The 27,758-nt window shown below is 37.0% G+C and overlaps 1 protein-coding gene across 2 annotated transcripts in view; it reads right to left on the reverse strand.

Moving 5' to 3' along the window:
- The window catches only part of LOC134655083 (adipokinetic hormone/corazonin-related peptide receptor variant I), a 186,064-nt gene that overhangs the window by 127,091 nt on the left and 31,215 nt on the right, over window positions 1-27,758 (reverse strand). For both annotated transcript variants that reach the window (XM_063510546.1, XM_063510545.1), the window contains exon 2: window positions 8,642-8,715. The gene's annotated coding sequence lies outside the window, so the exon portion shown is untranslated. The remainder of the gene's footprint in view (window positions 1-8,641; window positions 8,716-27,758) is intronic.

Below are 27,758 nucleotides of genomic sequence, written 5' to 3' on the forward strand. Positions count from 1 at the left end.
GTTGTCTAAATGTCGATTAAACATTTGATCTGCCACAAATATACGGTAGTTTTACTCCATCTTTGAGTCAAAGTGTCTTTGTATGACGTCCGTGTCTTTGAACGGACCAATCACGGCACGGGACTCGCTCACGTCGTCCCCCGCACCCCAGTATTTTTGGCCGCACCGGTTTCATGAAATAATTGCTCTAAACTCCGTCTAGAGGATTCCTAGTCTATGCATTTGATATTAATATTTGTTTTCTCAGAACTCAGTTCTTTTAACCGAATACCCAATATTCCGAAGAGGCCGAATACCGAATAGTTACCGAATATTCGTGGCATCTCTAGTTTTAACCATAAGCAGCGCAGAAGCTTCTCGTCTTTTCAGAGCTAAGTTGGTATCGCGACATTGACGAATATCTCAGGACGGGCCTTACGGGCAATACAAATGGTACTAGTTCAGCGGTGTCACTCACGAATTCGAGCCAATCGTGCAGTCTAACGCAACTACTTGCGACCAATCGCGCGCATGATGTGAACTCATCAACCAATCGCGTTGTAGCGGTGTCGCACCTCTGTGCTGACCCCATTCTTATGGCCCATAAGGCCTGTCCTGAGATATACGTCAATGTATCGTGATAACACTATCTATGTAAAGCAACATTAGGTAAATGGGACGCTGACCTCTCGAATCTTTATAGGTTTTATAATCTACATCCTGGTCGTAATTCAATTTTGCAGTAATTTTACATCGTGTTTATTTCATACTAGCGACTGGGTTCGCACGGGTGGCACAAAACCTTAACAAATTATACACCTAAACCTATCTCAAGAATCACTCTATTGATAGGTGAAAACCACATGAAAATCCGTTCAATATTTTTTGAGTTTATCGCGAACATACACACACACAAACAGACGCGGCGGGGTACTTTGTTTTATAAGTTGTGGTGATTTTTGAAACGGTAAACTCTGTTATTCATTCAAGTACAGTCACGCTCCGTGATTTTTACGCTATTTAGGGATCTAGCTAAATTGGACATTCCATAGCGTAAGTCTGTAACACCAATTTAGCCAGGACCCGAAATGGCGTAACATTCGCGGAGCGTGATGGTACCTAACTATTCGGTTTGCTATTAAGCTTTAACATAATGTATGTTGTATTATTACGATGGTGACAAAGAGCAAAATAAAATACCCATCATCATCATCATCCTATCGTTGTTCCCGCTTTTCGCAGTAATTAGCAATTAGGATCTAATCTTCTTTCCAACCTAGAGGGGAAACAAGGACTTATTAGGATTAGTCCGGTTTCCTCTAATCACTACATTGTATATATAAAAAGCGGCCAAGTGCGAGTCGGACTCGCCCATGAAGGGTTCCGTATTTAGGCGATTTATGACGTATAAAAAAAAACTACTTCTTAGATCTCGTTCAAACCAATTTTGGTGGAAGTTTACATGGTAATGTACATCATATATTTTTTTAGTTTTATCATTCTCTTATTTTAGAAGTTACAGGGGGGGGGACACACATTTTACCACTTTGGAAGTGTCTCTCGCGCAAACTATTCAGTTTAGAAAAAAAATGATATTAGAAACCTCAATATCATTTTTGAAGACCTATCCATAGATACCCCACACGTATGGGTTTGATGAAAAAAAAAATTCTTGAGTTTCAGTTCGAAGTATGGGGAACCCCAAAAATTTATTGTTTTTTTTCTATTTTTGTGTGAATATCTTAATGCGGTTCACAGAATACATCTACTTACCAAGTTTCAACAGTATAGTTCTTATAGTTTCGGAGAAAAGTGGCTGTGACATACGGACGGACAGACAGACGGACAGACGGACGGACAGACAGACAGACAGACAGACAGACATGACGAATCCGAACGGTTCCGTTTTTTGCCATTTGGCTACGGAACCCTAATAAAACAAAGTCGCTTCCCGCTGTGTCTGTCCCTTGTATGCTTAGATCTTTAAAACTAGGTACGCAACAGATTTAGATTCGGTTTTTAGGGTTCCGTACCCAAAGGGTAAAAACGGGACCCTATTACTAAGACTCCGCTGTCCGTCCGTCCGTCCGTCCGTCCGTCCGTCTGTCACCAGGCTGTATCTCACGAACCGTGATAGCTAGACAGTTGAAATTTTCACAGATGATGTATTTCTGTTGCCGCTATAACAACAACAACAAATACTAAAAGCAGAATAAAATAAAGATTTAAGTGGGGCTCCCATACAACAAACGTGATTTTTGACCGAAGTTAAGCAACGTCGGGCGAGGGTCTGTACTTGGATGGGTGACCGTTTTTTTGTTTGTTTTTTGCTTGTTTTGTTGATGGTGCGGAACCCTCCGTGCGCGAGTCCGACTCGCACTTGGCCGGTTTTTTTTTAATAGATAAGTATAGTGATTCAAGCGGAAGGTTTATGTATAATTTGTTAACCCGTGTGAAGCCGGCGGGGCGGGTCGCTAGTGACATACTTACATACGTATACATACTTAGGTTCCGAAAAAAGCGCTGGTGGCCTAGCGGTGAACCCCGGCTCGTATCAATGAGTTTTTCGGAACTTATGTACGAAATATCATTTGATATTTATCAGTCGCTTTTCGGTGAAGGAAAACATCGTGAGGAAACCGGACTAATCCCAATACGGGCCTAGTTTACCCTCTGGGTTGGAAGGTCAGAGCGCCTACCGCGAACCACGTTCGACGTGTTGCCTCTCTGTCGCACTTGTAAATTCGTACGTAAGTGTGACATGGAGGCAGGGATCGGATATCGGTATTTTTTGTATGGGAACGGAAACGGTATTTTTTCGTTCTTTGCTAATTACTTCATTTCTAATTGGGCAATCTAATAATACGAAGTCGTAACCTAATAATCTTTAATAGAAAAAAACCGACTTCTCTAACTACTAGCCTAACCCACTTAACGGTGCTTATACTTTATTTGGTAATATGTATACATTTTATGGTAATCATAGTGGTTGATTTAGTTTAGGTATCATAGTGGTTTTCCGGGTCAAGGTCCGGGTCTGGGTCCGAGTCCGAGTACGATCCAAGTCAAAATCGAAATTGAAAATCACAAAACGTGTACTATGCGTCGTTGAGGAGTTCTGTTCTGATCATCATCAGCAGTTCCACTTCATCAAATGCGACAGTTTTTAATGTAAATGCTTGATTTTCTGATGAAAATATATAAAATTCTATACGGATGCCTTTAAGATTTGAGAAGTTCCCTCGATTCCTCATGGATACCATGTTCAGGACTTGAGATTGACATAAATGTGCCTAAAAACCTAACTTGCTTAACAAACATAACGAAAAGGACAAATCGCCAAATGCGAGCTATGCGTCGTTGAAGAGTTCCGTTATGATCATCATCAGCAGTTCCACTTCATCAAATGCGACAGTTTTTAATGAAAATGCTCGATTTTCTGATGAAAATACAAAAATCTCTATACGTATGCCTTTAAGATTGGAGGAGTTCCCTCGATTCCTCGTGGATCCCATCATCAGAACTCGAGCTTGACAAAATTGTGGCTTAAAAACTTAACTTGCTTAACAAACATAACGAAGAGGACAAATCGCCAAACGTGAACTATGCGTCGTTGAAGAGTTCTGTTCTGATCATCATCAGCAGTTCCACTTCATCAAATGTCACTTTTTTATGTATATGCTTGATTTGTTGATGAAAATACAAAAATCTCTATACGCATGCCTTTACGATTTGAGGAGTTCCCTCGATTCCTCATGGATCCCATCATCAGCACTCAAGCTTGACAAAAATGTAGCTTAAAAACTTAACTTGCTTAACAAACATAACGAAGAGGACAAATCGTCAGACGTGTGCTATGCATCGTTGAAGAGTTCCGTTCTGATCATCATCAGCAGTTCCACTTCATCAAATGTCACTTTTTTGAATGTATATGCTTGATTTGTTGATAAAAATACAAAAATCACTATATGTGTGCCTTTACGATTTGAGGAGTTCCCTCGATTCCTCATGGATCCCATCATCAGAACTGGGTTTTGACAAAAACGGGACCAATCTGTATGCATATACATACAAACAAATAAATAATTTTCAAAATCGGTTCAGTAATGACGGAGATATGGAGTAACAAACATAAAAAAAAATAAAAAAAATAAAAAAAAAACATACAACCGAATTGATAACCTCCTCCTTTTAGATTTGGAAGTCGGTTAAAAACACAACTGAGTCCTACATTTCGAGTATAAAATAATTCGAAAAATATGGTTATTTCTAAGTTTTTGCAAAAAACCGGTTCCGATCCCTGCATGGAGGTAACACATCGAACGTGGTCCGCGGTAGGCCCTCAGATAGCAGTCGCTTTCGTAAAACTAGTGCCCACGCCAATTACTGGGATTAGTTGCCAAGCGGACCCCAGGCTCCCATGAGCCATGGCAAAACGCCGGGACAACGCGAGGAAGATGATGATGATCCCTGAAAGGTTAGCGCAGCGCAAGATCAGTATCGGTAAATCGGTATTGGTCGATAAGGACCGGCGGGGAATGATGACGCACTGGTGGTGATGACGCACTGGTGGTGATGACGCGACCTGCAATTGTCATAGTGACACATGTAGTTGCAATGCAAAGATGACTGGAATGCGAAAAATTAAGCAAAAATAAGTTTTTGGCAAATATTTCATTTTTGGTATAGGCTTTTAGCACTGACTGTATTTTTCTTTCCATAGACAACTAATAATACTCATCGAGACCATTGTAAAAACCCCAAACACAATTCGGTTGCGTTGTTTTATCACAGTTCCTTTGGCCACTGGCCACCTCCTGTCTCCATCATCAGATCAGCTCCATGGTACCATAATATTGCATGTCACCCGACTTACACACGTAGACAGATTTTCAGCGTCATCGGAAACCGAGAAGTGGGGTAATAGTTATCTGTACAACAAGAGATCAAAGTTTGATATTTCTTCGAGTGCTTATTTTGAGTCCCGTGCAAGCGAAAGATTCTATATTATCGCTACGCTCGTGAATCTAATTTAGAATCTTGAACGTAGTAAGGGACTCAAAAGCGCACGAGATGTAAATAACTTTGATCTCGTGTAGTTCACAAAACTTTTCACCTCAGCAGTGAGAACATATTAGAGAACCCGAAAAATGTATTCCTTCTTCATCACTTACCTATTCACTCATGTTTTCTTAAGATATTAAGTTTTCACCAACCAACAATTAAGTTTTCACCTCAGCAGCTCGAACAAGGGTACTTTGCTACTTAAAAACAGTGAGCACAATCGCATTTTGCTCATTTTCTCTCACCCAGTGAGCAAAATGCGATTTTGCTCACTGTTTTTAAGTAGCAAAGTACCCTTGTTCGAGCTGCTGAGGTGAAAAATAACTTGCAAGATTTGGCCTGATACATAGATATATAGGTACGTACATACAATGCAAGTTAAGTAAAAGCTCGTAAATAACAGATTTCTCTCATGTAGGTATGAGTAATTGAGTATAATGATACAATGGTACCTATCCGGCGATCTGTCAGGAGCACGTTCGATAAAAAATATTTATTGTTTGTGCAAATAACATACCTACCTAAATTAAAGATATTCTACCAGAGTTTCTGAACAAAAATATATTTAAGTATACGAAGTATTCTCAAACAATAGAGATACGTTCTCATTTATTTAAATTCCTTGCCACTCAACCATTCACTGTATAATGAATGAATGATTGATGAAATCTTTATTTTATCATGTGGGTTATTATTATTGGTATATTATTAGTTATTTATTTTTCATTCATTTTTATGGCGATGGTTTCCTATAGTTCTAGTTACCTATGTAATGGACACATTAGAGTTATCTTCTATTATGAGAACAATATTAGAAGAGAATAAAGGTCACAAAAACATTTACATAAAAATGTGCCTCCGTTAAGGCTTATTAAACTTAATAAAAAATACAAATAGGGAGGTACTTTTTCATTATTTTTCAATTCATCGAGCTCTGAAGGAAAAACACCTTTATTGCTGCTTTTGCCTTTTATAACTAAAGTTACAAAATATTTTAAGCTTTTCAATCCGTTTGTACTGTAGCACACTGTAGTTTTGATAAAAGTTAAATAAAGTTTATTTATAAAATTTTGTCTTACACTTTAGGTTAGAGTTCATTTTCGGTTAGAGTTCAGTTCATTTTTCAGATATAGGTAGTAAAAACATACAAGCAGGGTTGGGCAAAATACTGGCTTCCACGTATTTGAAATACAAATTACAAAATACATTTTTAAAAGTATTTGAAATACAAAATACAAACTACTTTGGTGACGGGTATTTGAAATACAAAATACAAATTACAGTGTTTAAAATAATGTATTTCAATTACAAAATATACCTTTATTTATTTTTTTGTTTAGCATTTAGTTTTAACGTTAACGAATATCCTTTCATATAAACTTATAGGGTCATTGCGCTAGTTTTCGTCCAGCTCTAGTTTACGTCCACTTGACGAAATTTGAATATATACCTACATTCCTGCACAAATTTGGACTGATTTCAATCCTTATGTCTAAGGCGTCTAAGCAATATATCTGTCTACATATAACAATGATATTTCGCAAAAAGGAAGCGCTGGTGGCCTAGCGGTAAGAGCGTGCGACTTGCAATCCGGAGGTCGCGAGTTCGAACCCCGGCTCGAACCAATGAGTTTTTCGGAACTATGTACGAAATATCATTTGATATTTACCAGTCGCTTTTCGGTGAAGGAAAACATCGTGAGGAAACCGGACTAATTCCAATTACGGCCCTAGTTTACCCTCTGGGTTGGAAGGTCAGATGGCAGTCGCTATCGTAAAAACTAGTGCCAACGCCAATTACTGGGATTAGTTTCCAAGCGGACCCCAGGCTCCCATGAGCCGTGGCAAAATGCCGGGACAACGCGAGGAAGATGAAGATTTCGCATAAAGTAGTAAATTAAAAATGAAATATATATTTGATAATCCGTCAAGTCGTCGAAAACTAGTGCATGGACGGAAACTACTGCAATGACCCTATCCCCTAGATTTAAACGAAAAGTTCCACGCAGAAGTTGACCTAATATAGATCCAGTATCCAGCCAATGAAAATTGTATCTCGGCTGGATCGGAGGTTCGCGGTCGGCTCACAGCTTGTGCGAGAGATTAGACATTTTAGGATTATAGAATTTAATAAAATGTATTTATAGAAATGTATTTTGAAGCTTGAAGTATTTGAAATACAAAATACTAAATACATGTGAGTGCAGTATTTGAAATACCAAATACAAAATACTTTTGAGGTAGTATTTGAAATACAAATACAAAATACTAATTTGTATTTCAAATACGTATTTCAAATACATGTAATTGAAATACTGCCCAACCCTGCATACAAGACCAATTTGAACCTGCACCTAACATCTAAACGAGCATGCAAATTCGAACATGTACGAATGTACATTAGAATGTACACTCAGTTTCGATGGAATGTCAACCTTAATCAAAAACAAAGTAGGTAGAATTTCATTTGTCTCGTAAAATTTTCGAACAAATGAAATTCAACCCAATTGAAAATACAACAAGATTCAAACTTCCTTGGGTATAATTTTGTATGGTGGGCGGCACGAGGACAAAACCGACATTTGTGTCATATTTTAGTATTATTGCATAGGTTTCATATTATTTCAGAGACAACTAAATATCAGGCCAATTTAAACTTACACCTGACATCAAAACGATATCTAAATAATGTTATCTTGTTCTCATTCACCCGTGCGTCTCGCTCGCAATAATACATGTAAGGGGGGTACCTAATGATTCTCCGTGAAACTTTTAGCAGATTATCGATTCGCCGACAACGATTCGCCGAACATCGTTTCGCAGAGTCATTTACTTATTTGTAAATGTAACTTTTGATCGACGAACGTTACATAGACTCTTGGTTCACATACCGTTCAGTTCGCTTCTGTGTAAATTAGCAGAACTATTATTGGACGATTTCCATTTGGCAGAGTAATCGTTTCGTTTAAGCAATGTTTTAGTCGAATAACGTTTCACATTTTACATATAAGTCGTAATTTTCGAAACAAAAGGATGAAATAAAATATTATCATTTTTTAGTAAATGCATTAAGTATATGCATATATAAAGTTACGAAGAAGTTAGCAAATATGTAGTGTCAAACTCGTGGTAGGTAAGGCTACAATTGCACTACATCAAATTGGTGAATTTCGGGAGGAAATGCTTGAGTTACTTTAGAAAATACCGAATTCATAATACACATGCCTTTAAAAATTGAGGAGTTCCGTCGATTACTTCAGATCAGAACCAACATTATTATATGGGAATACCTCGAAGGTAATTTCTTTCAAACAAAAAAATAATTACATACTCAAATCGGACTATGGGTGCGGAGTAATCGCTGAACATACTGCTTTAAAAAAATCATCACCAGGTGCATTTCATCATAATACGAGTTGGCCTGATGGATACTTGGCTATAACTGCGAAAATCGAAGTCCGTCAATCGCGGGCATTTTTCTCTGTCACTCTAATTACCTACGTCTTAATGAGAGTAAAAGAGAAAGATCCCCGCAATTTGCGAATTTTGGGTTTCGCGGTAGACCCTTGTAGTACGATTAGTTGTAAGTGTAAGCTTACCTTTACTTCAGGCCCTGCCGCCTGGGAACTACGCCTTAACCGAACACTCGTGATCCACTAGTGGTTGCACTTCACTGAAACAATTGAAAATATTATTAGTTATTTATTTTTCATTCATTCATTTATCCGACTATCCATCCATTCAGTCATTCATTCATTCATCATTTATTTATTCATTTATATGGAATGAGCTTTATTATAGTGTGTCAAAGGACTGTTTTATTTCAAACATAGACAGAGAGAATCATAATAGTAACTATTTTGTCTTACACTAGTACTAGCACCCAAAAGAAAAGGATGAGTAGGTATATGAGTATAGTTTTTTGTTCCTATTTACTGACAAATTGGTTTGACCAACTATATATGGCCACATAGATTCCTTTTTTTTTTCATTATGCCCATGGGCATATTGGGCATATACTTGGTCAACCAGATCTTGACATTAGAAAAAGGCGGCAAATTGGAAAAATGTAGGCGCAAAGGGATATCGTCCCATAGAAAATTTGAATTTCGCGCCTTTTTTACTGACAAGATTTGGTTGCCCAGTTTTACTTACCTACTCAATTTCTAGTACTAAATATTTCTACGCAAGGAGGTATAAACGAGTTTTACTTTAAAAATATACTTTTATTTATATACCTACATATTTTTGTGTAGTTTAAAAATATTTAATATGGTTAATTTAAATTAAATTAAATTAAATAAAAAATTATTTCAAACAAGACCCATATGTGTTAGTATACATTATTCAATCAAATTCGGTTAGTACATAAGAATATAAATTAAACTAAAAATTAAATAACAGTTACAATAACAAAAAACGAATACAACATTAATATTACAAATAAATTAAATTAAATTATATTGTCCTCTGTCTTATCACTAACCATCATAATTTACAAAGCTGGAGTGCAGACCGATCCATCTACGCATCATCGGTGAGTCCCACCTCCCGGCAAATACCTTCAGGATGCTGCTCGGACTCCCCAGCAGCCTATCGAGCAAGGCAAGGAGGCACAGCGTTTCCTTATAATCGCATGGAAGCCATCAACACTTGCCTCCGCAAACATGCCCGATGCACTACACCTCCTTCGAAAACCGAGCAACATCCTGAAGGCATCATTATATTGCACTCGAAGAGCGCTGTACGTCCTCTGCGTAAAATTGACCCATAGGTTACAGGTGTAGAAGCACTGGCAGTATGCCCTGAATAGAGTTATTTTGACTTCCTCAGTGCACCCTACAAACCTACGTGCCAACATATTGCAGCGGACGGACACCGCCCGTCTCTCCCTCTCGATGTCCATGTTGTCACAGAGATCATCAGTTACCCAGTGACCCAGATATTTGAAGTGCCTGACTCTGTTCAGGTTTGTGCCACATAGAGTAATCGGTGGCAGGACCTCATACGTTTTAGCACCCGCTTTGAAAAGTAAGAATTCGCTAAAAATATAAAAAATAATAGTCGCTTAAAATATTTTTACACAATTTTCAATCGTGGCTGAATGGCGATGGATCTGTGCCTTCGATTCCTAATCTGTTATAAATGACAATACATGTATGTATGGCGGACAAATGTTTCCTTTTTTTTCATTATGCCCATGGGCATATTGGGCATACTTACTCAATTTCTAGTACTAAATATTTCTACGCAAGGAGATATAAACGAGTTTTACTTTAAGAATATACTTTTATATACCTACGTCCTACATATTATTGTGTAGTTTAAAAATATTTAATATGGTTAATTTAATAGTCGCTTAAAATATTTTTACACAATTTTCAATCGTGGCTGAATGGCGATGGATCTGTGCCTTCGATGCCTAACCTGTTATAAATAGAATAGAATATAATTTATTCGTAAGCACAGACAATACATAATATGAAAGAAAACACAAAATAAGATTAACGAAATGGCCTCATCTCAGCATGTTGCTGGTGGCTTCCAGCGCTGGTCTTCTGATGAGACCATCAAGTGAGAAGAATCACGGAGGGTAACAGACAAGAAGAAAAAGACATCAAATAACATACAGTTAACGGATAGTAAAATAAAATAAAATAAAAGTTACACAGAAGGAAGATACAACATTAACGACTATATTAAATTAAATGAAGACTATTTATTTTTATACATATAAAACAAGCATCAAGCAAGCATAAATGAGACAATACATGTATGTATGGCGGACGAATATTTGAAATGTTGTAGTACTTACGAGGGGCGTTCAAAATATTCTCGGTATTGATATCTTACAACCTCTTCTAAAATTTCTTTCGTTACTGGCCGCTAAGGTTTATTCATTGACATTAAAAAAAAGTATAATTCGAACCGAGATGTTCTTTTGTTTTTCTGCAATTGCTGAACAAACATGAACATCATGTGGGAATTGACAATGTTAACTAAATTAGAACATCGATGCGTGATAAAATTCTTGACAAAACAGGGTAAAAATCAAAAAACCATAAAAGAGGAAATGGATTGTGTTTACCGTGAGTCTGCTCCTTCTTTATCTACCATTCAAAAGTGGTCAAGCGAGTTTAAACGTGGAAGGGAGAGTGTTGAAGACGACCCTAGACCTGGCCGGCCTGTAGTAGCTACTTCACAAGAAAATATTGATAAAGTGGAAAAACTTATATTGGAAGATGGTCGAGTGAAGGTAAAATCTATAAGGTAAAACCTGGGTTCATCATTATGACCCAGAGAGTAAACAAGAGTCCATGCAGTGGCACATTAAGGGTTCAGCTCATCCCAAGAAGTTCAAGGTCATCCCTTCAGCTGGCAAGGTCATGGCCACGATATTTTGGGATTGTGAAGGAGTATTACTGATCGATTATAAAGAAAAAGGTGTAAATATCACAGGACAGTACTACGCTAACATTCTACGTCAATTAAAGGATGCAATCAAAGAAAAGAGGCGAGGAAAGTTAACCAAAGGTGTTATGCTTTTGCATGACAACGCCCCCGTCCATACTGCTCATATTGCCAAGGCAGCTATTCTTGAATGTGGGTTTGAAACTGTTACTCACCCACCGTATAGTCCGGACTTAGCCCCCAGCGACTTCTTTTTGTTCCCCAATCTTAAAAAGGATCTGCGTGGAAATAAATTTTCCGATGATGAAGCATTGAAGGCGGCAGTGGAGGAGCATTTTTACACCAAAGATAAAAAATATTTTTATGCAGGATTAAAAAAAATAATTGATCGATCTTTTAAGTGTATGAACATAGGGGGGGAGTATATTGAAAAATAAAAATATCAAACTTTTCGTACTTGTTTGTTTTCATTCTCATACCGAGAATATTTTGAACACCCCTCGTAATAATTATTTCGGTTAACATTTAGTTTTTTCCTCACAAGGATGATGAAAAACATTGTGTGTGCCACATGCCACAAGAATAACGAACTCGTATTAAGGATGACTCACGCTAGACCGGGCCAGGTCGGGCCGGAGCTTCCGGCGCTTCGTTTTCTATGGAAAGCACCACGTGATCACCGATCAACCGTCATAGAAAATGACATGACGGACGCCTCGGCCCGGGCCCGGCCCGGTCTAGCGTTAATCATCCTTCAATTCTTGTTTACCGCCCTTTAAGTATGACTCACGTTAGACCGGGCCATGTCCGGGCCGGAGCTTCCGGGCGCTTACTTTCCTATAACAGATCACGTGATGATTTCCATAGAAAACGAAGCTCCGCTCCGGAAGCTCCGGCCCGGACACGGCCCGGTCTAACGTGAGTCATCCTTAATAGTACACAATACACTATTACATGTCGCTTTTTACGGAAAGAAAGGCATAAAAAAATCTTCAAGGGCCTTAATCAGACTTTCGGAACCATTGATGAACGGGTAATCTGTTCGGAACTTCTGGAAAATACGAATCAAGACAAAAGAAATCATTCTCCTCTGACGAAAATTGTTCCTTTAGCAATCAGACGGTTCTTGTTCCCGGAGACAATTCTACGTGGATAGAATAGGCTACATTCCTACTAGTCAAATCAGCTTCTTTTTTAGAACTGTCAAAACGATTTGCTAATTAATATGGAATTTATATGAAAACGAATGTAGTGACGTTACGGTAAACTCACCTACTTTTTATATTTCAATCCGATTTATTAAATTCAAATTGTGTTTAAAAATAGCTGCTGTCTATGTTTTTCTAATAATTATCTGGTGCTTTATTTCGTGCACGGTTTGAAACAATTTATTTTAAGTACAGGAAACATCCCTATTGTACTTGAGTAACTATGTATTATTACTAGACCTGGGTCAAACACAAAACTGTGTTCGCGTTTTCCTGTAGACATACCCAAAAGTGAAAGGGCTACAAAGGTTAATTTTAGGCAATAAAAACCGATAGAGGTCATAGATTGATGTTAATGGGCTCACTTAGACGGCGCGGCGCGCTAACTCGTATAGGTCAGGGTCCGTCATCCGTCAGCGGGGCAAATCCGTCTAACAACATTTGTGGCTATTCTAACAACAGTATGCACTTGCTGACTCGATCGATTAAGCAGAGAGCATATTTAATACCAGTAGTCAAGAACAGATAGCGCTTAGTCGCCAGTAAATGAAAAAAAAAAAACGCTATTAAAAGTTCAGGTGCGCTCCGAACTCGATATCGAGCTGAGTATGCTGCTCTGTTTTGTGAAGTTGGGATGAGACGATGTAAGTTAGGTCTTAATGAGTGTGTTTTTTATATTGTTCGATATGCATATATTTATCGGTCTCTTTATCCATTTTACGTTATAATCAATTGGTGAGAAACTATGGGTGGTTAAAATTTCTGTTTACAAAATTAGCGAGTGGACAAATCCGTCAATTACGAAAAGGGAAAAATCGTCATGTGCCGGAATTTCCCTATTTCATATATTGCCAACCTTTTTTGATTTGACTCACTTAAGTGTAACTCATATTCATGAGAGGTGACGCGATATTCTTACTGAATTGTAAAATTTATCATATAAATTCGTCGTAGCTTTCGTAGATCAACCTATATCTGTGCTGTATTATTTAAAATTAAAAAGTAGATATTATTTTTAAAGTTTAAAAAATGTTCATTACCCCTGAATTTAAAAATAGGACGGAATTGCTCCAAAAAAATATATTTGGCAATAAAATCTAAAGTGAACTTTAAATTGAGTTCGCTAAGGTTTAGTTTCGATTAAGAATATAGTGGTATTTGTTCACTTGACGTATATGTTTGTAATACGTCACGATCCAAGAAAAATCGTTGGTTGACGGAAATGTCCCAAACCCTAGGGAAAATCCGTCAACTGACATGTCTTTAAAAAAAAACATATTTAAATAACCAGCAGTACTAGCAATTTAATAAGAGTACCTTTATATAGCTAAATAAATGCTTAATCTATTACAGTCAGGTTTATTAAAAATTAAATATCATCGTAGTTCAGACCAGCCAAAGTGAACTTATAAAAAAGTATGACGGAAATGCCCTCATTGACCTTACGATTTTAGTTACATTGCGGACCATTGAGGTTACATCAAATCAGCCGACCGATCAAATGACGCAATGTAATGAAACTTGCATGCGAGTTCTCGCATCGTCTAAATGAGCTCTAACTCAGATACAGAGGTCAGTCCTATAACGTCCTAAAGAAACAATTGGGCAAAAGTATTCTTTCAAATATAGTCTCAGTAAAAGAAGTAAATTACACTCTCTATCTCAATTATAAAGGCGTCTACGTGACAGAGGCTGCGATCCACGTTCAGGCTCCTACTTAGTCCAACAGATATCGCTTGCCATCCAGCGCGGTAATGCCGCTAGTATCTTTGGCACTTTTGGGCTGGGTGGGGGTCGGAATGGGGGCGATAAGTAGGTTAGTTTATTATTAGTGTGCTTTTTTTTTTTTTTTTTTAAGGTAGTTTTAGTCTTTTAGTGTCTTTGTTTGTGTTTTTTTTAATAGTATTATTGTATTTATTAATTTATGAAATAAAAAACTATTATTATAAAGGTAAATGTGACTATAAAATCGAAAGTGCTAAAAACAGTTATAGAGGTTTATTTTATCTCACTAACAGAGGTAATTCAGTGCTAAAGTATCGGGACCGAACCATGAGTCCCAGCAGCTCCCAGCTAAAGAGTTTTCCCACTTATCCAGTCCAGATCCCACTTAACCAAGTTTCACTGTATAATATAAGCTCGTAAGTAGGTAAATATTTTTCAAAGACGTATTTGGCTGATTTTTTAACTTATTACAAGGTGATCCGGTGAACTTGGTTTCACCTACCTTTTTTTTGCACTTTCTTATCTTTTGACAATAAAAAACACAAGACGAAAAGAATCAGCGAAATTGGTCCAGCCGTTCACGCGTGACGCCGTGACAAAGGGAAATAGGGATTAATTTTTATACATTTCTAGAGACTGATCTAAAAGGATAGTGTTATCTAAGTGATCTATTTTATTATAATCGTAAAACTGGATTAAAAAGTAAAACAAAATCATTAAAATGAAATATTTATATATCAGTGACAACCCTACCCCTACAAAGTTATTTACATTTTAAATTGACACATGTCTTTAACTTGACTTTACATTCGGTAGGTACTCGGATCGACTTGCTAGGGTTGAAACATGCAGATTTTTGCACTAATGTTTAACAAACTGTATCTCACAAACGGTTGCAAATATTAACGTGTACTTATAATAAGTGAAAAATAAAAACCTAAACAATTTCCCCGTTTGCATAAATAGGAGCAAAATTAACAACATACACAAAGCAACGGAACCATTCAAACTTAAATTGCCCAAGTCAAATTGGTAGCTCAAAACTCTTTGATTGTTTTTGGAAATAAATACAATGTACGAGAAACAACGTAACGACTCAATTTGCAGTTACGCCTACGATATTGAATTAAAACGATATTGAATTAAAACCTTTGAATGAAATTCATTAGTAAATTGATTGTTTGACAGAGTACTTGAATTAGAATTGAAGGGACTTGAGGTCAGTGAGGCCCGGCGGGAATTAAGGCCCACTAGTAAATAGTAGTTTGTGTTACAAGGGATCAAAATGATATTCCGTCAAGGGCGTACATTGAATCCTGAATGAAGCGATAGATTCTACAATTAATGGGGAATTCAAGTGTTAACGCCCAAGACGAAATAATGTTGATACCGTGTGAGACATACTGCTTTTCACATCAACTATGAGGAAAATTAAAAAATCTTAGTGTTGACACAATCTGATGCTTAAACAGATTATTTAAGCTAAAAAGATAATGTGCAAAAAAATTTAAAAATAGTGTGCTAGAACAGAAAAGTGTTTCTTTGATCCCTCCTAGCAGGGAGGAAAAGTGCCACTTTGATCTCTCCTAGCAGGGAAGAAATAGTTATTTGTACAACAAGAGATCAAAGTTTGATATTTCTTCGAGTGCTTATTTTGAGTCCCGTGCAAGCGAATTTAGAATCTTGAGCGTAGTAAGGGACTCAAAAGCGCACGAGATGTAAATAACTTTGATCTCGTGTAGTTCATAAAACTTTTCACCTCAGCAGTAAGAACATTTAGACAACCCGAAAAATGTAGGTAATCCTTCTTCATCACTTACCTATTTAGTCATTTTTCTTAAGATATACTAACAATTAAGTATAATTACAACAATCAAACACAAAAACAAACAAACAAACGTAGTAAATTTCAGTAAAATAGGTAATATATGAAAACAACGACCATCAATTGATTGACATTTGAATCGGCAACTTTTTTTTTTGTAAAAAAAAAACATTGTAAGATACGGTCCGAATTACGGATTACTTACTATTTGTAAACTATTGTAGAGATTCTTAAAAGTATAATTATTTATTTTACGTGATATACTGTGTATTTTTTGAGTTCATTATTTTAATCGTACAATAAATTACGTAAAATATAGTGTATTTATCAGTTTTTATCAAATCTGAAACTTTATTTTCATTAATTACATATTAAGAATTCATACTTGTATGTGTTTTGGAACGATGCGTTCTGACGGTTTTCGGGGGTCTATTATAAACCGTCAATATACCGTTGAATGTCGTTTGTAAATTTTTTGTCTCTTTCTTTTTGCTAACGACGTGAAAGGGACAGAGATAATAAAATCCAAGTATTTCGAACTTGTATTAGACCCCGCATGTTGAAATGACATTTGAATATTAAGGTCACTTGAATGTCATTTTGTCTCACTCAGTGAGCAAAATGCGATTTTGCTCACTGTTTTTAAGTAGCAAAGTACCCTTGTTCGAGCTGCTGAGGTGAAAAAGCTCTTTTCCGAATGGGTGGTGTGAAAAAATATTTGTTAAAGGTACAATATCCGATGCTGAAGATAACGAGATAGCTGCGTACTTACATGTGTTTAGACTATTTACTTACGCCTAAGTTAAATAAACTTAACATTTTAACCAAATATAACTTAATATTTTTTTTCTCTATAATAACAAATGAAATACCTGCTCTTTTCCAAATTATACATAACACTGTGACTTTGACAAATATATTTAATGCAAATAATTGAAATTTGAGAGTATACCTATGCGTTAAAATGTGTTTGCTTACTCATCGTTTTATCGATAATATTTCGTTTTAGAATAATAATGTTTCACGTAGTAGACATCGTTAAAATAAATATTCAGTAAGAAGAAATGAAAACAGCTGGTACATTCATCATCATCAGTTACATTGGAGCGCCCAAGGCACTCATAAATATCTGAACACACCTCTATTGTCAAGGCGTGCGTGTTCAGATATTTCTGGGCGCCTCGACCGCTCCGATATATCTGATGGCGACTGTATCTATTAAAAAAACAACTAAAAATGACCTGTTTTTATTATTTTAACAGCAAAACTGAAAATATTGATAATATACAACATTTATTCGAGATTTGAAATAATTACATCATCCACTTCATTCCCATTTATATGGCAGAAATAGTAATTCTTCATTTCATATTATAAAATGTGTTGTGAAATGAGCAAGAAAATTACTATGAGTACCTAATTCAGATAAGTGGCATCAATTTAAATAATTTTCCTTAAAGCATAATCGTGTTTTTTTGCCTTTTACGGGAAAATATTACCTATGTCTCGCGTTTCACGTGTGCATGAAAAAATAATGTAAAGAATTTATTTAAATCGTTTTTAAATGTAACAAGCTAACAATTATCGAGCTACGGCTTAGTATACAAGTAATTGTACTAATACCTACTTATAAATAGATAGGTACCTACACAAAACCAGTATGTTTTTTTTAAGGCCGAATAATTTATACCGTAGGGAGGTATAGGTACATATATCTAGGTACCTACATTTGTCCGAAGCAATGTCACCTATTGTTAAGATGCCTTTTATAACAAAATCCCTCATGAGAAATTTGAAATGTAATTTTAATATTATGTTAAGGGGGCAGTTATATACAATTATATATAAATCTATCACAAAATAATATGTCAAAAATAAATAAAAACAATTGTAAACATATTAATTAATTTTAAATTTATTGTAATGTGATAGGTAGATATGTTGATATTATATTATGCTGATTTAAAGTAGACCATCACTAGGTACTGTGTGCTGTAACACCTAAATAAATGAGGTTTTGATATGGTTTTCATATATGTATAAAATTATAATGCGTACCTACTTTTGAAGCAATGAGGGAACAGATGAACATACATACATACAAACCCACATACATACCGGTCAAAATCATAACCCTCCGTAGTCTGGTAAAAAACAATTAGAGCATAATTACCCAACGGAAAGCAAATTACTCAAATTAGGTATATTTTGCTAGGAAAGGTAAATATGACGTTTAAGTCCTCATAATTTACTCTTTGGTACGTAGCGAGGAATGTGTATAGGTACCTTCAATTTAGAAATATCAAAGCAAGAACGTTTCGAAAGTTGTGATAACCTTGGTCCTACACAAAGTATTTATTTACCTGCAAAGTACGAAAATTACCAACTCAAAACAAAACAAAGAAATTCCCGGGCTTCCCATCCCTTTCAAAAATATATCGGAAAATAAATTGGATAAGGTTTTCTTACGAAGACAAACAAACTTTCAGAATAATGAATTGACCTGAGAGGTAAGAATTCTCGAGATCTCATTATACAAGTACTAACTCGCTGAAAGATGATCTGCAAAATTACTTAGCTTCTTAAAGTACTTGTCCATGCCAAGGTTAAACAAGTTGAGTCGAAGTTGAGAAGAGATTACGAAATAAAGCAGAGTAACAGGTAGGTACAGGGCACGGTTAGGTACCCACAGTTACACTAAGCTGCCCACCCCACCGCCTATATTTCGTAAATAATTGCTCCGAAAGAAAAAAATGTGTCTCTCCCCTACCCCTCTAACTTTTGAACCACGGGTCCAAAAAATATGAAAAAATCGTAAAACAATAGCAATGTTAAACACTATAGCTCTCTCAATCGAGATTTAGTCAAATAAATAGTAAACGTACTTACACTTTACTTGAAATACTGTTCAGTTCGATTGATAGTGCTACTATTACCACCTTAATCATGGGAGAGGAACCTTAATTACAAAATACTGTCAAATTTATTGTAACCACGCTTTTAGACGTTAGACTCTCTCACATTAATTAAGGAAGGTAATGGTATAGTAATTGAATAAAAGAAATGGAATTAACACTTACTCTTATATTTGGCAAACCTTTATACAACACCTTTAATTTAATACAATTTCACTTTAACTCGATTATCACATAGATTATCACTCTTTGACCACTAGTGATGTAATACTTTCGATAAAAACTATATCGAACATGATCGTTCTAGCCGTTTTAGAGTTATTACAAAAAATAATTTAAAAGTGGAAAAATTCACTGTCTTGGGGGGACTTGAACCCACGACAACTGGATCACTAGTACTAGTAGTTAATAGCATCGTTCGCAGACGTTTCTGCTTAATACAAAAATGAATTGCAAAAATTCTTCTCTTCTTAGTAAAAAGACGTATCTACAAAGCGCAAAGTACACCCTTATGCTTGTAATGTACATAATACTTACTGATAGCCCCCGTTTAGCCTATTTTGACAGAATGGTAACTACGGAACCCTACACTGAGTATGGGTCAACATGCTCTTGGCCGATTTTTATAGTAGTTTAATACCAGTAAAAATTACGCCATATTTTCTACAAAGCTGTTACTCTGATTCGTTTCTTTACTTTGGTGTGTCAGGGGGGTAATGGAGTATTTTCAGTAAACAGTCGTTGTTTAAACTAGGTAAATAAGTAAATACTGGCCATTAAATGAAAATAAACTTGGTAACCGGTGTGAAAACAAATTTATACCTATATCCGTTTTAATTATCAGACGCTATAAAGTAGAGATGCCCCGAATAGTGGTTTTGGCCGAATACCGATTACCGAATATTCGGCCCCTCTCTCGGCCGAATACCGAATATTCGGCATAACATGCGAACATTTTGAGTCACAATTATTACGAAAACTGATCGCTAACAAAACTCAAGGTTAGATGACGTTAGCTAATATATATTTTTGTTGAACAGCATTAATGAATAGAGTCAAACAAAACAGACTCATGATAAAAATAAAATGTTTTTTAATCAACAAATGCTCAAAAAACGGTCTTCGTATTTAACAACTTTCCAAGAACACATTCTAAATATACCTACATAGATTTTGGTTATTTTTATTGTGCAATTTTTCTTTTTAAGTAGGTGCAAGTGGTGCAACAGATATTCGGTATTCGGCAAAGTGGCCGAATAGGCCGAATATCGAATAGTTGCCGAATATTCGTGGCATCTCTACTATAAAGCTCGTTGTTTACATCCATTTGGCGCTTGCTATAAATGTGGTGAAAAATATGTTTATGTACAATAATACCTAATGAAATGTGATAGTAAAATCATATAATAGTTGATAATTTAAGTAGGTAGTGTAACTAGTGTAAGTACTAACTGTACTTGACGAAAGAAAGCGCCTTTGTGAACTAATTTATGAATAAATGTGTTATTTTTATCAACTGCCGATGTTTGGCAAGTAGCAGGCAATGATTTCAGAGATTGACTTAAGTTTGTTAAAGGTATGTATACAGGGCAGGATAAATAATAGTTCTAGGTACAGAAGGGTCAGTCTCTAACAAAACGCGTCTATTACGAGAGATATACATAAGTGCAAGCGCGAGCAGCCGTCCGTTCCGTAGCGGTGCGTGGCAACTACTATGGCTAGACACCAAAATTGGTGTATGATGCATGTACTAGTAGCGAGTGTAGCGACGCGACAAAATCGCGGAGTGAGCCACGCCTGGCAACATAATTAACCTGTTATACAACTCACACTGATTTAAACTTTCACGATTGTTACCTATACAATTTCCCATAATTCTATAGGCACAGTTCAATAATAGCCTGTAAGTAGGATCGATCAAATATCAATTTTCTTGCGCTTTAGTGGAACGCACCAGCAATAGTTTTTCATAAACATTGCCGGCCGGCTTGCAGAGTGAGCTTGGCTGATTTAGACGACACGCGAACTCGCATGCGATTTTAGTTACATTGCGGACTGTTGGTTATATCCAATTCAACCGACCGATCAAAACCCGCAATGTAATGAAACTCGCATACGAGTTTTCGGATCGTCTAATTGAGCCCAAAAAGGTAAGTACAGCGAGTTCAGCCAGCTGAGATTTTGAAAAACCGTAGCGTTTTTTTAGAACATAATACGGTTGCTAAAAATATGAATACCAAACTTGTGGCCTTTCTCTAGTAACTTGATAGATTCGAAACCTGATTAAACAACTTTCGCATAGATAAAAAAAATCAAGACCATAGTTCAGAAACGCACTATTAAAAATTTGTAAATGTTTTTGCACGTAAGCTGTTTAACATAAAAATTGCGTGCTTCTAATATGCAAATATTATTTTCGATCGAACTCATCGTTTTGTTTTTGTTATGGGTTCAGATAACAGGATAGTCCTGTTGTATATATGGTTTCGAGCGGGTGATGGGAGTAGAAGTTAAACACCTTATCTGTGCTAGTATAAGAACATTCTGAACCTTTATTCTCTAAATGCCTATTGTTTTATACACGTTAGGTTGCGCTGACACAAGCAATATGCGTTTATGTCGCAGTAAACCAAAGCGTTACTGCTAAACATTGAAACTGGCTAATCGCCATATTACACCTCCCCCGAAAGTTCCTCTCACCGCCGGGGTGGCAGAAGAAAAAATTTAAACGCATGTTACTTGTTTACAATTTTTTCTGAAAACAATACAAAAAAATATTAACAAATTATATAGGTATAATGCAAACAATCTTTATTTAGCTAGGTTCTTATGTGTCGTAAGTGTCGTAGTCCTATTAAGGAAAAGAAAAAAAATCGTTGTGCTAATAAGAAAATATCATCACTTAAAATGTTGTCATCTCTCAAACGTTAAAATATTAATTTACTTCCTTTTCTCATAAAATATAAATCTCCTTCTTTAAAAACATTTACCTACTCTTCATCTTTAAAACATTTACTATTCAACTTTAAAACATTTAGAAACAATTGGTATTCAACTTTAAAATATTCACTCTCGCTGTTTATAGTTACGGTATCTCCCATAATTCTGATAATAAAATAAACTAATGCCGTATTAAATGTTAAGCCTTTCACGGACACCTATAAGGTCGACTATGATCAAGGACATAACTGGGTTGCGCCTCTGTGCGCACCATTCACCTATAAATACTATCCATAGCAATTCTTCAATAAACACCTAGGGCATGGTCACCCTTTATCAACTCTATAAAATGGCATATCAGGCCAGGCTGTACGGCTCTGCCTGTACCTAGAGACACAAATGCATTAAGACAATAAGTCTCCTACAACTTTCACGGAGGATACTGTATATCACACTATGATCAAGTAGGTACGAAGGACTAGTGCTCTAGCTATAAGGTCACATTTTATAAATAAATGTGCCTAAACTCCTTAAAACTTCTCAAAATTGTACCGTATTGTAAGCTTTCTATAAAATAAACATTATTATTTAACTTCCAAAATTAAAAAAAAAACGATGTAATAAATCAAACTTTCGCTGTATATCAGGTGATCAGTCCGACACGTAGCTAAAGTATCAATCATTACTAAGAAACAATAAAATAATTTTATTGAATTGAGTTGTTAATTATTTAATCGTTATGCGATGTATCAAATTTCATTCATCGCTTATTAAAATATTCTAACTCGCGGCAAAGTCTCGCGGCCTAGTTAAGTTTTCTGTCGACGTGCGCACAACGCGTGGCACGCGCTGCAAATTGCAACATACATGATTGAGGACACTATTCGACACTTTTAATTTTTATATTATATTATGACTTCTTATGAAAATTATTTATACTCGAAACGAAATTGAGTTTAGCGACAACCTTTAATAATTATGAATGATTTAAATATGACTGCTACTGAATTGGAAAAAAAAATGCTGGCTTTTAGAGAAAAATAATTAAAATAATAAATTACATGTAGGATTTACATCCTATTGCTGCGTGGCTGGCCGTCCTCGGCTTCGTCTTCGTCCGGTCCGGTGCGAGTTCGCGACCGGCATTCTTGGCAGCTGTTGGCTGGCTGGCTGTTGGAGCATGGGCCGGGATAACCCTGGACACCTCTTGATGTGGGCCGGGATAACCCTGGACACCTCTTGAATTGCGAGCCGGGATAACCCTGGACAACGCTCTTCTTTCTTCCTTCTTCGTCTCTTCTTAATTTGAGTTTTGTTTCTTGGTCATCTTTTTCTTTCTTCTCTTTCGTTTCCAAATGTGTGGGAGGGTTCTGTTCTAATAGGAAGGTTCTTTCTTGAAAATGCGCAGGAAATTTCTTTCTTGAAAAATAGGTTCTTGAACTTGAATCTTCATTAGGGTGATCTTCTTGCCTTGACTTCTATCTTCATTCTCGTATGCGGTGCGCCGTGGTATTCTTCACTCTCCTGGTTCTCTTCTGGTATGGGTCGCCATCAGATAACAAGATAGTACTTGTTATAAATATATCTGGTTTCGAGCGGGTGATGGGAGTAGAAGTTAAACACCTTATCTGTGCTAGTATAAGAACATTCTGAACCTTTATTCTCTAAATGCCTATTGTTTTATACACGTTAGGTTGCGCTGACACAAGCAATATGCGTTTATGTCGCAGTAAACCAAAGCGTTACTGCTAAACATTGAAACTGGCTAATCGCCATATTACAGGGTAACTAAATCAAAATAACAATATCTGCGAATCCGGGCAAGCATGGCCGTCCGCTCAGTGAAACGTAAGAGCCTTACCACACGTGCGATTTGCGGGAGAGTTAAAAGCGAGGCGAGCGCGCAGCGAGTTCGCCGCGGGCGCGCAACGATTTCTATTAATTTTCTATTTTGTTGACAGCGCGACGACCTTACGGAAAATTCACTGGCAAGCTCTTTGACAAATTGAGTGACCGATTAAACTTTCTAATTACCGCTTTCTAATTTCACCTTCCCCGGTTAAGGGATGGAAAAAGCCCTTTGTATAAATATAGAGAAAATTTGCAAAAACACACTGTTCTGACGTTTTTCAAGCGATTGTGTTCACGTCAACAGGGTGAGGTTGCAAAACAAATTTCAGTTGGTAAATCTAACCTTCACTAGTTATAGTTAGATAGTTACCTATGTAGCTAGTTAGGTACTCAGGTTTAGATATACCATATGAAATACGAAAATAACAAATAAATAAGCATTTTTAAAATAAATCTAATGGATTTAATGAAATGTTGAAATAAACATCAAAAACAAAACTAAAACTTAGACTTGTTTGCCCTGTTTCGTATTTCCTAAATCAAATAACACCGACATTCGTCCTGATTTTCGACCCTTGTCAACCCCAAACGTACACGTGGGTATAGTTGAGTTGAGTGAATACTTTACTGGAGCCAGCAAATGGCTCAAATAATTACGTTTTATACCTATTTAGAAATGCTGGGGATTGGCTGACTCCGGAAAAGTAAATCAGTATAGTGGTTGTAGTCCCCGAAAATTGAGCTTTATAGACATATTTATCTACTACTTCGGTTGAAGTATTATTTCATTTCGGTCTCTCTGTTCAGCTTGGACAAAAATTATTCCGTATGTCCAGCTATTCTCCTCTATACAGGTTACATTTCTCACGAGAAATTTGTGAGCATCACTATGCCGGTCACTTACGCACTTACATTGTTAGAACGTGACAGGCATGACGATAGGCGATAAAGATGCGACCGTGCTACCGCCGCAGGTTCGATAATTACTTATAGGGTCAACCAAATCTTGTCAGTAGAAAAAGGTGCGAAATTCAAATTTTCTATGGGACGATATCCCTTCGCGCCTACATTTTTCAAATTTGCCGCCTTTTTCTACTCTCAACATCTGGTTGACCAAGTATATATGGATTTTTTTGTCGGCATTTTTTTTAAATTGTCATATTTATTGACAGAGTCATGGGGGTTCGCAAGGCTGCAGCTCACAGAGCGACTATCACAGGTAAAGTTAATTCATGCTCACCTAGCCTTATACATATTAGATAGTTATATTTTTAAGGTCGGTTTAATATAGTTCCAGGCATGTATTAGTCAGACACGTGCCGTACGTTTCTTACTTAGTATATGTACCTATATTAGTATATGTATCTATACCGATTTTTATAGCCCAGCATTCGGCCCCGTACATTAATGCAGGTCTTACAGCAGATTTATAAACCTTCCCTTTTACCCGGATCGGCATTCTAGCGTCACAAAGAACTCCCGTAAGGGACCTCCACCTTTGCCAGGCAGCATTCACTCTATGGGTTACGTCAGCTTCGATATTAGCATCAGCTGTCAGCATCGCTCCTAAGTACTTAAACTGAGATACTTTGGGTAGTGGCTCTCCTTCGATGTAGATCGTACTGGGAGTTGTGGTGTCACCGCTGAAATTGCATTCAAGGTGTTCAGTTTTAGTTCTGCTAATACGAAGGCCGCTGGTTTCGAGGACGTGCCGCCAGCGTTCGAGAGTGATTTGTAGCTGTTGTGCACTATTATTAATTAGGACAATATCATCTGCATATAGCATGCAGCTGGGCGAGGGGGACTGGATATCTCTGGTAAGAAAGTCCATAACCATGTTAAAAAGTAGAGGGCTCAGGGCGGAACCTTGATGTACGCCGACTTTGACCTCGAAGGTTTTGCTTTCTCCTGCCAAGCTTCTTACTTTCGTACTACTCCGAATGTACATGTCCTGGACAAGAGCTACGTAATGTTCCGGTATTCCTTGTGCCCTCATTGCTTTCCAGACTAGGTCTCTTGGAACCCGGTCAAAAGCCTTTTCAAGGTCAATAAAAACCATGTGTACGTTTTCGTGGTTTGACCGGTATTTTTCCATAACGATACGGATGGCTTGAATGGCATCGATAGTAGACTTCGAAGGAGTAAAGCCGTACTGGTTTTCGGATATTGACACATATTTAAGGAAGCGGTGGTTCAATATTCTCTCCCATATTTTGAGGGTATGAGAGGTAAGTTTTATTCCTCTGTAATTTCCACAGGCGCTGACGTCACCCTTGTTTTTAAAGAAAGGCACTATGTAACTTTGACGCCATGCGCCCGGGATCTTATTTGAGATAAGGATAGCATTGAATAACCTTGCAAGCCACATAGATCCTACTGGTCCCATCTGTTTCCACATGTCGGACGGAATTTCATCAGGACCAACAGCTTTATGGTTTTTCATTCTTGAAAGCGCGGCTTTCACCTCGGCGACGTCGATTTCTTGAATTGGACCCGCCGTTGGATGTGGTGGTGGTATTTCTTGCCTTGGAAATTCTTCATTTAGGAGGTCTTTATAATATTGGTACCATCTAATATTTATTTCTTCATTACTGGTCAGCAGCCGACCACTTTCGTCTTTTATGTATTTGTTTACCTTTATGTCTAGGGTCGATTTATGTCGTTGTTTTGCAATTATATAATTGGGCTATAAAAAAAGTGCACGAAAACAAAGTCCATGTTGCAGAGATGAAGATGTTGAGATGGGCAGCAGGCGTAACAAGACTCGATAAAATACGGAACGAGTATATCAGAGGGAGTTACAAAGTTGCGCCCATCACAGAAAAGATCACCGAAAGCCGACTCAGATGGTATGGCCACATAATGAGGCGTCCCGAAGATCACGTGGTCAGGAAGGCGCTGGCAATGCCAGGCACCAGAAAAGGCAAAGGAAGACCCAAAACCACGTGGCTGGCTACTATAACCCGCGACTTGGAGCGAGCCCAACTTACAGGTGCGACAACCCAGGACAGACCGTCCTGGCGCCTTAGAACGAGGAGAGCCGACCCCAAATGATGGGAAGTGGCAAGGAAGAAGAAGAGAAGAAGATGTATCTATACCGATCGCTGTGTTATTTTCCCCAAGATTAATTTACTAATATTACCGCTATTCCACGCGACTTAAATTGACTTAATTAAGTACTAATGTTATATACCGCAAGTGATAATACTCATATATATACATGTTATAATTATGTTCCAACGAGTCTGATAAATACAAATTAATGAGATAACCGCAGAAGGAAAATCAGGTAAGTCGTATAACTATTTATAACTGTGATTTAATTTCAGCAAGCGGCGTATTGTTTTACAAATGTAAATTAATGTTGGGGGAAATAACAATTAGTCTGGCACACTAATTTGTCAGTGAAAAGAGGCAGCAAATTTGAAAATATTGCTCAAGATGATTCTTCGACACCTTCCACAAAAAATTATAATTTCTTGCCTTTTTTTCTGAGAAAAAGTGTCATAATTTGCTTTAAACTTTTTGAGACTTTTTGAGTGACATCGTCTAACGGCTGAAATCATCGTACGTTTGCGTACGATAATGATTATTGGATTTTAGTTTGTACCAGCAGCCGTAAAAGTGCATGGCGATTTTGTCAATGAATTCATTCATAATTTCTCCATGCAATTTCGCAGCTCACTGTACATCGTACATGAGTCTAAAGTCCAAGTGATCGGGCATGTGCGATGATTATTGCACGCCTGGCAACCCACACATGCTCGTTTGATATCACTCTCGAGTCTCGAATTTCGCTGCAATTTGCTGCATGGTTTTGTAGCCATCATAACAGGCATAC

Source organism: Cydia amplana, chromosome 16 (assembly GCF_948474715.1).
Source record: "Cydia amplana chromosome 16, ilCydAmpl1.1, whole genome shotgun sequence".
Taxonomy (NCBI): domain Eukaryota; kingdom Metazoa; phylum Arthropoda; class Insecta; order Lepidoptera; family Tortricidae; genus Cydia; species Cydia amplana.